Source organism: Ornithodoros turicata, chromosome 3, assembly GCF_037126465.1.
Source record: "Ornithodoros turicata isolate Travis chromosome 3, ASM3712646v1, whole genome shotgun sequence".
NCBI lineage: Eukaryota > Metazoa > Arthropoda > Arachnida > Ixodida > Argasidae > Ornithodoros > Ornithodoros turicata.
In genome coordinates this window covers 56,154,712-56,170,962 of record NC_088203.1, presented here as the reverse complement: position 1 = coordinate 56,170,962, position 16,251 = coordinate 56,154,712, and the positions used below count along the sequence as shown (strand labels likewise).

Below are 16,251 nucleotides of genomic sequence, written 5' to 3'. Positions count from 1 at the left end.
TGTTACATTGAAAAATGATATATATCACGCTCACTGACAATTGATGTGAAGTCACAGACTCAAAAAACACAAACATATATGTTACACCTTTTCCGTTGCATTAGTCGAGGAAACCCGGCTGCAATTACTTTACCAAATACTCACTTCAAGTTTTCTCGGTTTGGGATATTTCGACTTATCCCCTTCTTGCATACAGGGGTTCAATTGTCAACTGAAGGGAAACTATACATATGGGGGGGGGGGCATCAGCACAAAGCTTGCCTGTTTGTAAGAAAAAAAAATGAAAGAAATGAAACACACGAGGCACCAAATTTATATGAACCAGAGCGGGACCAAGAATCTGTTAACAGCAAGCAGAACAATGTGCTTCCCCATGAAGAAAAACGACCTTCCTATACCTAAACGTTGTTCTGCCTAGTTGGGCCGAGCTTGCGAAAAAGAGGGTTCGGCCGAGCTTTGATTGACATCCGCCAACTTTGGGCCAGTATGTGACAGACTGTCCTAACAAACACGAGGACCAGCATGCATTGCCATTGGGGTCATTGTAGAACCAAGCTTGGTTTGTAGTCGGGCATTAGTTGGCGAGATAGCGCCCCATGAAGCAACAGCAATGACGGGCCAACTATGGTCCAAATCTATTCTCAACCAACCATGATTATGAGGTATCCCACGCAGCTTCCGCAGCCCTCTACGCAATGTTCTATTCTATAACACCAGTGCTCCTTACAACTGTATCTGGCAGGTGTGTATATTGCAAAAATAAAATCCAAGAGGTTGAAAGTGCTGCTGCTGGTCGTGTGTGGCCTGCCTTACCATCGTTTTGCCGCTATATTGGAATAGATATGTATACGTGCCAACCTGCTCGACAGCTGTTATTGTCAAAGGTTATACATATTACAAACGAGTAGGAAATGGAAATTCCTACTCGTTTAAGTAATGCATCCGTGTCACTATGGCTCAATGTATGAAGCGGGTTTTCACCTTGTCTGAAAATAATTTTGCAAGCTGAAGAAAAAATGTAGAAATGGATTTGTGTACATCGAATTGAACTATAGACTATAGCATCGTTGCTTTGTTTGTTTCGAGCAGCAGCTGCTGTTTTGGAATTTCCTCTCAACGCTGAGCCAATATTGGCCCGCATTTATATGCCGAGGTTTGGAGGTTTAACCCCCCCCCCCCGAATTGTAAGTTTGGTATTGCATTTGGAAGAGGGAGATGATAATGAAATTTTCCTCACCCATGTAAAGTCCCCATAGAACTCCTCCAGAAATATTTTTGGGCTAGGCCATTGCTTTGAGCCCAACACAGTTTACGAATTGCCTTCGCCAGCGACATTATGACGGCGTCAGCCCAAGTTGCAGCGACTTGTGCCAACCAAATACCGATCTCCGGCCGATTTTCGGCATTTTTCACTTGGACTTTTTGTCTAGCTGGACACAAGGCTATTGAAAGATGTAACATTCCCTTGAGTTTGAAGAACACAGACGACGATGAGGACGATATACAAGACTCAAACACGAACTAAAAAAAAAGTTATACAGTACATCAGTTCTCTTCCACTATACTAATTTGTTCATATATGACCATTGTTTTTAATATCGTAGTGTGGTATTGCAGCGAAATTGTAAAAGCTCCTCGTGACATATTGCACCCAGACTGTTTCCACATGCATAGGTGTCAACTTGTATTCTTCGAAATCTGAAATATTCCTCATATTTTCTTGATATCTTGAAATTTTTACTACAGGACCGATTCCAAAGCGTTGCTTGTCTGTACATTAGCAAAGAAAAAAAGAAAAGAAAAAAAGAAAGAAAAAAGAGCTAGGAAAGTGGTACAGTTTGGTGGAAGATGCCAGAAAATTGTAATTGCGGGAAAAATCAGATAATGACATTACATAAGAAATAATTGCTGTACATGTGTATTTTTCCTGTTATTAAATCGGTTAGACGTTCGGCGTCGTGGTGGGTATCTCTCTTTGTGCTGTTTTTACACCGTACCAACTACCTCAAGTGGCTGCGTTAGTTTGGTTACATTTGTAAATTTGAAACGTCGTGTGCTTCATTATTCATCTCCGGCTAACCTGAAACGATATACTTTCAGTGAATAGCAGCAGGACGCTCTTAGGTTGACCATCTGACCATGTTTTCTACAAAACTCCCCAAATTTCTGGATTTTGCAGAGAATTTGACAAACCCGGATTTGAAATGGGATTTGATTTGGCATAAAAAAAGGCAAATAAGCAAGAATGATATGCTTCACATTGTTTTCCATAATATTAAACGGGCTAGTATACTCATTTCATTTCATTTATTTAACACTTAAGAGGGCATTACATAAGGGGAGGACATCCTTCATGTGGAACCTCCATCGTGCGCATCTCATCGAGATTGATCATTACAGGAAAATTCAGCCCAACGGATGTATAGAGCTGATTTTTTCGGAACCTGAGTACGTGTTGTTTTATACATGTGTGCTTTTTAATTTTTCGTTTTGTATGCTGTACTTATTGCTTACTTTTATTTGTATGTATCCCTGCCACAGTAATGTCGTAAGACGTTTTTGCGTAATAGCAGAAGTAAATAAATACAGAAAAAACTATAATTCTGGATACATAATGATTTCATTTGCTTCTCGAAAATAAAGAGCTGACTTGAATACGATTTGTTTCATCAAATCCATATCACTGGCGTGGGGTGCCTCATGATGACCCATGAGAAACATAGCGGTGATGCACAGTAGCCTTGACACATTACAAAGTGCTTCGGATGCTTCAGATACAGTTTCAACGTTTCGAATATGAGCGGGCTTCTATAGCCATGACGGCTTCAACCGGTTTCAACGACTTCAACACCTTCAACACACAAACCCAACAAACTACAAAGCAGGCAAAAAGTTCCCAGTATTTCAACAACGTGAAAAAGACCGTCCGTGCAACATTCGTGTGAAAGAAAAGGCCTATTAATAAACAGCACAACAAAAAAACGATGAAATTGAAATAATGGCTTCATTTTTCCCGCGGAGGCAACTAGAATGCAAGGCGTCCCACACAGCAGCCAATGAGAAGTAGGAGCTGCATTTTTGCGCGGAAGCACCTGGAAGAGTGAGTGACGCGGCAATGATACCCCTCAGGATCTAGCGTCTTGTAGACGCCACCCGCAGCGGGAATCACACAAATTCAAGATTGGGCAAGCCAAAATTCGACTCTGGGAACGAGGCTATATGCTAAACCGGAAGTTCCTCATTTTAATATAGTGAATCACTGTGTATTTTGTCTTCCTGCCATGCTTTTTCTATGGGTTTCTCGGCTGCTTTCGTGCTAGCGACGAACAACGAGCCTATATTTTCCCCTTGTGTTCTTCTGTGTGTGACGTCTCCAAGGTTTTTCTAATGTGTTCAACAAACCAGATTGCCCACTTCTCAGGATATCCCTCTGGATTCGTGGTTAAACCGTCTCGCTGCATGTTTTCACTGTTTTAAGATTCACGTAGCCCAAAGGCAGAAACACGTACTACGTTCTTTGGTGCCTTTTTCATCCACCTCCTAGTGCGTTGTTACTTCATAACCCACCAATTTTATCCTCTTTAGCACAGCGGCGTCATTTGTGTTATCTACGTGTTTGTTCGGTTTCGGATGCATTGCCTTTTTTTTTATCTGTTTCATCAGGTGAGTAAACCAGGTAACAAGCATCTCACATATTCTTCTACATTGCGTCGTGATATATTCACCCAAATTCGACATCAATAGCAATCTTATTTACTCGTCAGTCAAGATTGGACGAGCCCCTAGTGCTTCCGTATACCCTTCCCGTATTTTCTAAAATTCAACTTGCTTTAGAGGAAAATAACTTCTGCCATCCTATTTCCCTTTGCCTCCTGATGTTCTGAGCCAAATTTGACTTCAATAGCTCTCATATTTATCTCTCAGTCAAGATTGGGCACACCTCTATCGCTCTCGGATGCCCATTCCGCTCACTTTGTCCAGTCATGTCTAAGCTTCAACTTGTTTTAGAGGAAAATAACTTCTGCCATCCTATTTCCCTTTGCCTCCTGATGTTCTGAGCCAAATTTGACTTCAATAGCTCTCATATTTATCTCTCAGTCAAGATTGGGCACACCTCTATCGCTCTCGGATGCCCATTCCGCTCACTTTGTCCAGTCATGTCTAAGCTTCAACTTACTTTAGAGCAAAATAACTTCTGCCATCCTATTTCCCTTTGCCTCCTGATGTTCTGAGCCAAATTTGACTTCAATAGCTCTCATATTTATCTCTCAGTCAAGATTGGGCACACCTCTATCGCTCTCGGATGCCCATTCCGCTCACTTTGTCCAGTCATGTCTAAGCTTCAACTTGTTTTAGAGGAAAATAACTTCTGCCATCCTATTTCCCTTTGCCTCCTGATGTTCTGAGCCAAATTTGACTTCAATAGCTCTCATATTTATCTCTCAGTCAAGATTGGGCACACCTCTATCGCTCTCGGATGCCCATTCCGCTCACTTTGTCCAGTCATGTCTAAGCTTCAACTTACTTTAGAGCAAAATAACTTCTGCCATCCTATTTCCCTTTGCCTCCTGATGTTCTGAGCCAAATTTGACTTCAATAGCTCTCATATTTATCTCTCAGTCAAGATTGGGCACACCTCTATCGCTCTCGGATGCCCATTCCGCTCACTTTGTCCAGTCATGTCTAAGCTTCAACTTACTTTAGAGCAAAATAACTTCTGCCATCCTATTTCCCTTTGCCTCCTGATGTTCTGAGCCAAATTTGACTTCAATAGCTCTCATATTTATCTCTCAGTCAAGATTGGGCACACCTCTATCGCTCTCGGATGCCCATTCCGCTCACTTTGTCCAGTCATGTCTAAGCTTCAACTTACTTTAGAGCAAAATAACTTCTGCCATCCTATTTCCCTTTGCCTCCTGATGTTCTGAGCCAAATTTGACTTCAATAGCTCTCATATTTATCTCTCAGTCAAGATTGGGCACACCTCTATCGCTCTCGGATGCCCATTCCGCTCACTTTGTCCAGTCATGTCTAAGCTTCAACTTACTTTAGAGCAAAATAACTTCTGCCATCCTATTTCCCTTTGCCTCCTGATGTTCTGAGCCAAATTTGACTTCAATAGCTCTCATATTTATCTCTCAGTCAAGATTGGGCACACCTCTATCGCTCTCGGATGCCCATTCCGCTCACTTTGTCCAGTCATGTCTAAGCTTCAACTTACTTTAGAGCAAAATAACTTCTGCCATCCTATTTCCCTTTGCCTCCTGATGTTCTGAGCCAAATTTGACTTCAATAGCTCTCATATTTATCTCTCAGTCAAGATTGGGCACACCTCTATCGCTCTCGGATGCCCATTCCGCTCACTTTGTCCAGTCATGTCTAAGCTTCAACTTACTTTAGAGCAAAATAACTTCTGCCATCCTATTTCCCTTTGCCTCCTGATGTTCTGAGCCAAATTTGACTTCAATAGCTCTCATATTTATCTCTCAGTCAAGATTGGGCACACCTCTATCGCTCTCGGATGCCCATTCCGCTCACTTTGTCCAGTCATGTCTAAGCTTCAACTTACTTTAGAGCAAAATAACTTCTGCCATCCTATTTCCCTTTGCCTCCTGATGTTCTGAGCCAAATTTGACTTCAATAGCTCTCATATTTATCTCTCAGTCAAGATTGGGCACACCTCTATCGCTCTCGGATGCCCATTCCGCTCACTTTGTCCAGTCATGTCTAAGCTTCAACTTACTTTAGAGCAAAATAACTTCTGCCATCCTATTTCCCTTTGCCTCCTGATGTTCTGAGCCAAATTTGACTTCAATAGCTCTCATATTTATCTCTCAGTCAAGATTGGGCACACCTCTATCGCTCTCGGATGCCCATTCCGCTCACTTTGTCCAGTCATGTCTAAGCTTCAACTTACTTTAGAGCAAAATAACTTCTGCCATCCTATTTCCCTTTGCCTCCTGATGTTCTGAGCCAAATTTGACTTCAATAGCTCTCATATTTATCTCTCAGTCAAGATTGGGCACACCTCTATCGCTCTCGGATGCCCATTCCGCTCACTTTGTCCAGTCATGTCTAAGCTTCAACTTACTTTAGAGCAAAATAACTTCTGCCATCCTATTTCCCTTTGCCTCCTGATGTTCTGAGCCAAATTTGACTTCAATAGCTCTCATATTTATCTCTCAGTCAAGATTGGGCACACCTCTATCGCTCTCGGATGCCCATTCCGCTCACTTTGTCCAGTCATGTCTAAGCTTCAACTTACTTTAGAGCAAAATAACTTCTGCCATCCTATTTCCCTTTGCCTCCTGATGTTCTGAGCCAAATTTGACTTCAATAGCTCTCATATTTATCTCTCAGTCAAGATTGGGCACACCTCTATCGCTCTCGGATGCCCATTCCGCTCACTTTGTCCAGTCATGTCTAAGCTTCAACTTACTTTAGAGCAAAATAACTTCTGCCATCCTATTTCCCTTTGCCTCCTGATGTTCTGAGCCAAATTTGACTTCAATAGCTCTCATATTTATCTCTCAGTCAAGATTGGGCACACCTCTATCGCTCTCGGATGCCCATTCCGCTCACTTTGTCCAGTCATGTCTAAGCTTCAACTTACTTTAGAGCAAAATAACTTCTGCCATCCTATTTCCCTTTGCCTCCTGATGTTCTGAGCCAAATTTGACTTCAATAGCTCTCATATTTATCTCTCAGTCAAGATTGGGCACACCTCTATCGCTCTCGGATGCCCATTCCGCTCACTTTGTCCAGTCATGTCTAAGCTTCAACTTACTTTAGAGCAAAATAACTTCTGCCATCCTATTTCCCTTTGCCTCCTGATGTTCTGAGCCAAATTTGACTTCAATAGCTCTCATATTTATCTCTCAGTCAAGATTGGGCACACCTCTATCGCTCTCGGATGCCCATTCCGCTCACTTTGTCCAGTCATGTCTAAGCTTCAACTTACTTTAGAGCAAAATAACTTCTGCCATCCTATTTCCCTTTGCCTCCTGATGTTCTGAGCCAAATTTGACTTCAATAGCTCTCATATTTATCTCTCAGTCAAGATTGGGCACACCTCTATCGCTCTCGGATGCCCATTCCGCTCACTTTGTCCAGTCATGTCTAAGCTTCAACTTACTTTAGAGCAAAATAACTTCTGCCATCCTATTTCCCTTTGCCTCCTGATGTTCTGAGCCAAATTTGACTTCAATAGCTCTCATATTTATCTCTCAGTCAAGATTGGGCACACCTCTATCGCTCTCGGATGCCCATTCCGCTCACTTTGTCCAGTCATGTCTAAGCTTCAACTTACTTTAGAGCAAAATAACTTCTGCCATCCTATTTCCCTTTGCCTCCTGATGTTCTGAGCCAAATTTGACTTCAATAGCTCTCATATTTATCTCTCAGTCAAGATTGGGCACACCTCTATCGCTCTCGGATGCCCATTCCGCTCACTTTGTCCAGTCATGTCTAAGCTTCAACTTGTTTTAGAGGAAAATAACTTCTGCCATCCTATTTCCCTTTGCCTCCTGATGTTCTGAGCCAAATTTGACTTCAATAGCTCTCATATTTATCTCTCAGTCAAGATTGGGCACACCTCTATCGCTCTCGGATGCCCATTCCGCTCACTTTGTCCAGTCATGTCTAAGCTTCAACTTACTTTAGAGCAAAATAACTTCTGCCATCCTATTTCCCTTTGCCTCCTGATGTTCTGAGCCAAATTTGACTTCAATAGCTCTCATATTTATCTCTCAGTCAAGATTGGGCACACCTCTATCGCTCTCGGATGCCCATTCCGCTCACTTTGTCCAGTCATGTCTAAGCTTCAACTTACTTTAGAGCAAAATAACTTCTGCCATCCTATTTCCCTTTGCCTCCTGATGTTCTGAGCCAAATTTGACTTCAATAGCTCTCATATTTATCTCTCAGTCAAGATTGGGCACACCTCTATCGCTCTCGGATGCCCATTCCGCTCACTTTGTCCAGTCATGTCTAAGCTTCAACTTACTTTAGAGCAAAATAACTTCTGCCATCCTATTTCCCTTTGCCTCCTGATGTTCTGAGCCAAATTTGACTTCAATAGCTCTCATATTTATCTCTCAGTCAAGATTGGGCACACCTCTATCGCTCTCGGATGCCCATTCCGCTCACTTTGTCCAGTCATGTCTAAGCTTCAACTTACTTTAGAGCAAAATAACTTCTGCCATCCTATTTCCCTTTCCCTCCTGATGTTCTGAGCCAAATTTGACTTCAATAGCTCTCATATTTATCTCTCAGTCAAGATTGGGCACACCTCTATCGCTCTCGGATGCCCATTCCGCTCACTTTGTCCAGTCATGTCTAAGCTTCAACTTACTTTAGAGCAAAATAACTTCTGCCATCCTATTTCCCTTTGCCTCCTGATGTTCTGAGCCAAATTTGACTTCAATAGCTCTCATATTTATCTCTCAGTCAAGATTGGGCACACCTCTATCGCTCTCGGATGCCCATTCCGCTCACTTTGTCCAGTCATGTCTAAGCTTCAACTTGTTTTAGAGGAAAATAACTTCTGCCATCCTATTTCCCTTTGCCTCCTGATGTTCTGAGCCAAATTTGACTTCAATAGCTCTCATATTTATCTCTCAGTCAAGATTGGGCACACCTCTATCGCTCTCGGATGCCCATTCCGCTCACTTTGTCCAGTCATGTCTAAGCTTCAACTTACTTTAGAGCAAAATAACTTCTGCCATCCTATTTCCCTTTGCCTCCTGATGTTCTGAGCCAAATTTGACTTCAATAGCTCTCATATTTATCTCTCAGTCAAGATTGGGCACACCTCTATCGCTCTCGGATGCCCATTCCGCTCACTTTGTCCAGTCATGTCTAAGCTTCAACTTACTTTAGAGCAAAATAACTTCTGCCATCCTATTTCCCTTTGCCTCCTGATGTTCTGAGCCAAATTTGACTTCAATAGCTCTCATATTTATCTCTCAGTCAAGATTGGGCACACCTCTATCGCTCTCGGATGCCCATTCCGCTCACTTTGTCCAGTCATGTCTAAGCTTCAACTTGTTTTAGAGGAAAATAACTTCTGCCATCCTATTTCCCTTTGCCTCCTGATGTTCTGAGCCAAATTTGACTTCAATAGCTCTCATATTTATCTCTCAGTCAAGATTGGGCACACCTCTATCGCTCTCGGATGCCCATTCCGCTCACTTTGTCCAGTCATGTCTAAGCTTCAACTTGTTTTAGAGCAAAATAACTTCTGCCATCCTATTTCCCTTTGCCTCCTGATGTTCTGAGCCAAATTTGACTTCAATAGCTCTCATATTTATCTCTCAGTCAAGATTGGGCACACCTCTATCGCTCTCGGATGCCCATTCCGCTCACTTTGTCCAGTCATGTCTAAGCTTCAACTTACTTTAGAGCAAAATAACTTCTGCCATCCTATTTCCCTTTGCCTCCTGATGTTCTGAGCCAAATTTGACTTCAATAGCTCTCATATTTATCTCTCAGTCAAGATTGGGCACACCTCTATCGCTCTCGGATGCCCATTCCGCTCACTTTGTCCAGTCATGTCTAAGCTTCAACTTACTTTAGAGCAAAATAACTTCTGCCATCCTATTTCCCTTTGCCTCCTGATGTTCTGAGCCAAATTTGACTTCAATAGCTCTCATATTTATCTCTCAGTCAAGATTGGGCACACCTCTATCGCTCTCGGATGCCCATTCCGCTCACTTTGTCCAGTCATGTCTAAGCTTCAACTTACTTTAGAGCAAAATAACTTCTGCCATCCTATTTCCCTTTGCCTCCTGATGTTCTGAGCCAAATTTGACTTCAATAGCTCTCATATTTATCTCTCAGTCAAGATTGGGCACACCTCTATCGCTCTCGGATGCCCATTCCGCTCACTTTGTCCAGTCATGTCTAAGCTTCAACTTACTTTAGAGCAAAATAACTTCTGCCATCCTATTTCCCTTTGCCTCCTGATGTTCTGAGCCAAATTTGACTTCAATAGCTCTCATATTTATCTCTCAGTCAAGATTGGGCACACCTCTATCGCTCTCGGATGCCCATTCCGCTCACTTTGTCCAGTCATGTCTAAGCTTCAACTTGTTTTAGAGGAAAATAACTTCTGCCATCCTATTTCCCTTTGGCTCCTGATGTTCTGAGCCAAATTTGACTTCAATAGCTCTCATATTTATCTCTCAGTCAAGATTGGGCACACCTCTATCGCTCTCGGATGCCCATTCCGCTCACTTTGTCCAGTCATGTCTAAGCTTCAACTTACTTTAGAGCAAAATAACTTCTGCCATCCTATTTCCCTTTGCCTCCTGATGTTCTGAGCCAAATTTGACTTCAATAGCTCTCATATTTATCTCTCAGTCAAGATTGGGCACACCTCTATCGCTCTCGGATGCCCATTCCGCTCACTTTGTCCAGTCATGTCTAAGCTTCAACTTACTTTAGAGCAAAATAACTTCTGCCATCCTATTTCCCTTTGCCTCCTGATGTTCTGAGCCAAATTTGACTTCAATAGCTCTCATATTTATCTCTCAGTCAAGATTGGGCACACCTCTATCGCTCTCGGATGCCCATTCCGCTCACTTTGTCCAGTCATGTCTAAGCTTCAACTTGTTTTAGAGGAAAATAACTTCTGCCATCCTATTTCCCTTTGCCTCCTGATGTTCTGAGCCAAATTTGACTTCAATAGCTCTCATATTTATCTCTCAGTCAAGATTGGGCACACCTCTATCGCTCTCGGATGCCCATTCCGCTCACTTTGTCCAGTCATGTCTAAGCTTCAACTTGTTTTAGAGGAAAATAACTTCTGCCATCCTATTTCCCTTTGCCTCCTGATGTTCTGAGCCAAATTTGACTTCAATAGCTCATATTTATCTCTCAGTCAAGATTGGGCACACCTCTATCGCTCTCGGATGCCCATTCCGCTCACTTTGTCCAGTCATGTCTAAGCTTCAACTTACTTTAGAGCAAAATAACTTCTGCCATCCTATTTCCCTTTGCCTCCTGATGTTCTGAGCCAAATTTGACTTCAATAGCTCTCATATTTATCTCTCAGTCAAGATTGGGCACACCTCTATCGCTCTCGGATGCCCATTCCGCTCACTTTGTCCAGTCATGTCTAAGCTTCAACTTACTTTAGAGCAAAATAACTTCTGCCATCCTATTTCCCTTTGCCTCCTGATGTTCTGAGCCAAATTTGACTTCAATAGCTCTCATATTTATCTCTCAGTCAAGATTGGGCACACCTCTATCGCTCTCGGATGCCCATTCCGCTCACTTTGTCCAGTCATGTCTAAGCTTCAACTTACTTTAGAGCAAAATAACTTCTGCCATCCTATTTACCTTTGCCTCCTGATGTTCTGAGCCAAATTTGACTTCAATAGCTCTCATATTTATCTCTCAGTCAAGATTGGGCACACCTCTATCGCTCTCGGATGCCCATTCCGCTCACTTTGTCCAGTCATGTCTAAGCTTCAACTTACTTTAGAGCAAAATAACTTCTGCCATCCTATTTCCCTTTGCCTCCTGATGTTCTGAGCCAAATTTGACTTCAATAGCTCTCATATTTATCTCTCAGTCAAGATTGGGCACACCTCTATCGCTCTCGGATGCCCATTCCGCTCACTTTGTCCAGTCATGTCTAAGCTTCAACTTACTTTAGAGCAAAATAACTTCTGCCATCCTATTTCCCTTTGCCTCCTGATGTTCTGAGCCAAATTTGACTTCAATAGCTCTCATATTTATCTCTCAGTCAAGATTGGGCACACCTCTATCGCTCTCGGATGCCCATTCCGCTCACTTTGTCCAGTCATGTCTAAGCTTCAACTTACTTTAGAGCAAAATAACTTCTGCCATCCTATTTCCCTTTGCCTCCTGATGTTCTGAGCCAAATTTGACTTCAATAGCTCTCATATTTATCTCTCAGTCAAGATTGGGCACACCTCTATCGCTCTCGGATGCCCATTCCGCTCACTTTGTCCAGTCATGTCTAAGCTTCAACTTACTTTAGAGCAAAATAACTTCTGCCATCCTATTTCCCTTTGCCTCCTGATGTTCTGACCCAAATTTGACTTAACTTGAAGCCATGTTTTTTTAACTCTTCACTGAGTTCTAACACTGATTCAGATTGTACTTAAAAATTACACAATTACAACGTTTGACTAGTGTATTTAGTTACATCTTGTCGTAGTCAGTCATATTCATATTTTTACAATAACACCAGCCAAACAGTTTAAATTTAACATAGCATTTTGAGCATAGACTACATATCAAGTTTTACAGCATGGATAAAATTGAGGTATGCAATTGAAGTCCTGGAGAGCAGCCTCTTTTGGCAACATAATAACAAGTCACCAACATAACATAACATGTTCTATCGATGCGATCTTATAACAATTAAAACTGTATCCATGGATGTCTTCATCTCTTTTCCTTTTTCTCAGCGTTACACACGCAGCATGGCTACACACATCCATGTGCTTACAGTCCTTGCTATGTGCTAGATGAAAATATTTTGTTTTGCTGATTTAGCTTTGCTTCGATACAAGTCAATAATGAGAGTCAACAAAGTTGATTTTCATTTCAGCATTGAGATAACGTTACTAGTTTGTCTCATTGTATGCTACACATATGTTCAGCCGGTTATGCTTGCTAAAGCCAATGCAATAAAGCTTCCTCGTTAAAATTACTCGGAGATTCTCCTGCATGTTAGATTACATGTTTATAAACAACAGTTAAATCAGTGCTCAAATATTCCCACTGGTGTAGCCAGGAACAGCTCTGGGTGTTCAAATTCCTCCCCCAAAATGGTACTGTTTTGTATTGCATTTCGGAAAGGGAACAAGGGCAAGTACTCTTTTATACAAAGTCTCCATAAAATATCACTTCGCCAAATTTTTTTCTGACTACACAATAGTGTGTTTCCTATATTCTATGACTGTTAACTGAAAACCACTTCATCAGTTCATTTTTGCCTTTCATGAGAGGACATCTTCGCCTAATAATTATCCTGAAGGAGCTGTCCTGCTATTCCGTAACAGGGTCTTGCTGGAGAGGCTTAACATATTCAGCTTAATAATTTGCAAGATGGGTATAGATCAGAGTAAATATTTAGTACACTGCAGTTTATACTGGCCTCTATCAGACAACCATCAAACTCTAAACCTGTCGAGCAGAAAACTACAAGCACTGATTTTTATTTTTCAATGTAATTCTCTCTCTGATACTCCTGTATGCTCAGATATCCTGAATCTTTTTCTTGATAATATTATGCTGGTGCTATAGCAGTTCATTGTTATCTGAACATCTCAAACAGTGATGTGCAACACCTGTGTAATATTTTGTTATTCTTATTCTTATTTGTTATTATTCTTCCACTCTTATGATGACAGGTCAACAGTTTATAAGTAAAAATTTTTGCTTTTTGGGCACCCTGTTAGCAAATCGTACAAGACATAGAGTCTAAATTACTTTTACTATTTCAGATGTACTGCTCGAGACATGGTTGACAGTTGTCTGCACACCCTGAAACTGAAATCTCCAGGCAGCAGTCTGGTGATACTGCAAACTAAGTGTGGAATGGTGTTCGGAGGAATAAACAAAACTTGTACGTGACTCCTCCTGTCCAATCTTTGCTGTACCTATAACATCTCATGAAAGAAACAGAACCACTCATTTTTTCACTCACTCATTTATTTACAATGTCTCAGTCATTTCCTTGTCTTTTGAGGCTTCTGGGCTTTTGTTCTGAAGTTTTGCGAACTCTTTCAGGTGCTCGTGCCTGATGTTTCTGCGGTGTGCACGTTGACACATGACGTGCCCCACACACGTCGCACCCTCCGGGCAAGACCCAAGTCACTGTGCGTGTTCCTCCTACAGTGGTGTTCAAAAAAGTAACTTTGCCAGTGTCATCACTTGGGGTGAGACAAGCAGTGTCATGTGTACATCACACAGAAACAGATAAACCAAGTTGCCTATCGGGCACGTACAGCAGGGCAATTGCATCAGGAAGACACCCAGTTGCTTGCACTCAGTGAAATTCTTCTGTCAGAAGGAGCACGAGCCTTTTCACCTTGTACAAGGCACAAGGTAGTGACACAATTGAGTTCTGTGACACAAAGGCAGTAAAATTTGACTTGAGTGACAGAGACCTATAGGCCTGTTGCACTGGAGTTTTTCGCAGAGCCATTTAGTGACAGACATGCAAACTAGTCCCTAGTTCAGCGGCCTCCCATGTGTTCGTTTTTGCGTAATTTTCTTGCGAATGGGAAGAAGCACACGGGAGCGAAAACATCGCAATATTAAAATTTAGTTGTTATTCTTGTTAGGTTGTAGCCACAGCTACAGAAATTCTGCCTTTACAAACAAACCTGGCGAAAGGTGTCGCAGCCACCGTTGGATTAGTGCTGTTTGCTGTGTGATATAAATGTTCACAAGATTCTCAATGGAATGACTCCAGCTACCTTTATCTAGGACTCAGACAAGACGTCTCACATGTCATTTGGCGCACAGCAGGTGTGACTAAGTTCGGCAACAAATATGTGAAAGAACGTGATTATAGTTTTGGAATAACAGATGACGGAAATGAGTTTTCACATTTTACAATGACACATACGTTGTGATTTTTTGAACAGACAAAAAGCACAGCAGCTTATTAGATGATTTCACCAAGGGACCTCGTACTGATTGATAAAGGGCTTTCTGGAATGTAAGGTCGTAGTGAGAACAAAGATCCAATTCTGCTGATGCCTCCAATTTCATGTCTAGTGCGCAGTTTTGAGAGTATCAGATGCAAGATAATGACTACATTGCTCAGGTTCGCAACCATGTCGAACGTGCCATTCAGTGCGTAAAAGTGAACGTTCTCCGTAACGGAAAAATACCTGGAACTTTAACCTCTCGTGTGAATAGGACACATAATTGTTGTCGTGCTCAAGTTACTTACACTTCGCATCATCAAACAAATGTCTGTTGACTAACATATGATTTATTTTGCACAGTGCTGCACATCAGTAAAAATGGCAGAAAGGTCCTACACAGAGAAATCACATCGGGCCCAGGACGACCGACCGCCGGGAAACTTGGAAGTTATTCGTGTCTGGGCGCCCGTGGCGCATGTGTCGGGAAATCGCAGCGCCGCCTGGTTAGTGCAACGGGCCTATACCTACTGGGAATAATGTCGAGAGAACAGCAAGACACCCTGATGAGTTGTGCCAATCCTGTTATGTGCACGGATTACACTCACAGGACTAACAGGTACCAGTATCCCCTACAGAACCTTGTTGTACTCGATGAGATGGGAAAAGGGTACCCTATAGCTCACATCATTTGCAATAAAATGTCGACAGATACTACGAGTATGTTCTTTGCATGTGTGAAAGAGAAACGGCCAGACCTTGTCTTCAACGCAGTAATGAGTGACGATGAGGCCAGCTACATGAAGGCACTCACAAGCATTTTTGAAGGCCAAGAAATAAAGCACATCTTGTGCCACTTTCACGTGAAGAATGCGTGGTGCAAAAAGCTTCATGTCATAGCCAGAAAGCACAAAAGCAAAAACACAAAAGCTGAAATTGTGAGGTTACTTGATGCCATCCTTAAAGAGAAAAATGAGGCAAAGTGTGCTGACCTTTGCAAATCTTTTGCCAGCTACACCAGTGAAGTGGACAAAGAATTTGCTGATTCTTTGTGAAGCATTATATCAGTAGGGTGGAAGAGTGTCTCATAGAATGTTCCCACATGGCTGTACAGACACAAATAAACACACAGAAAGCTTTCACAGCTTTCTAAAGCGAAAGTACCTGCAGAGAAAGAGACGCATCAGAAGTGAAAGGCATGGTTGCAGCACTACTGCAGGTTTTCCTGTCATATTTAATCCTTATACTGTGGAATTTAATCCTCGTGCTGCCACTTTTAACCCTTGTTTTGCTGGATTTAATCCTTTGCCACCACTTTTACCATGGGGTTAATCCCAGCGTTAAATTTAATCCTCGTGCTACCAATTTTAATCCTCGTGCTACCAATTTTAATCCTGATGCCGTGGAATTTAGTCCTAAATTCTTGGGTTATCTTTTCATTACTCTTCACTATAATGCGACAGTGGGCTACCTGTATGAATTAGGACCTGTTTTGACTAATTCCTTGTTTACAGCTATACACTGAGTTTTTGTGACTATCACTGCTCAATGTACTACTATGTGATAGCATGGGACTACCTGCACGATTTATGACCTCATATGACTATTTCCTCGT

At 42.0% G+C, this 16,251-nt stretch overlaps 1 long non-coding RNA gene across 1 annotated transcript; it reads left to right on the top strand.

The window, feature by feature from the left end:
* Positions 1-3,272: 3,272 nt before the first annotated feature.
* Positions 3,273-15,351, top strand: LOC135387115 (uncharacterized). The gene is made up of 4 exons (XR_010420864.1): positions 3,273-3,663; positions 13,485-13,606; positions 13,771-14,088; positions 15,000-15,351. It is a non-coding gene; the product is annotated as an uncharacterized LOC135387115 (long non-coding RNA).
* Positions 15,352-16,251: the final 900 nt, after the last annotated feature.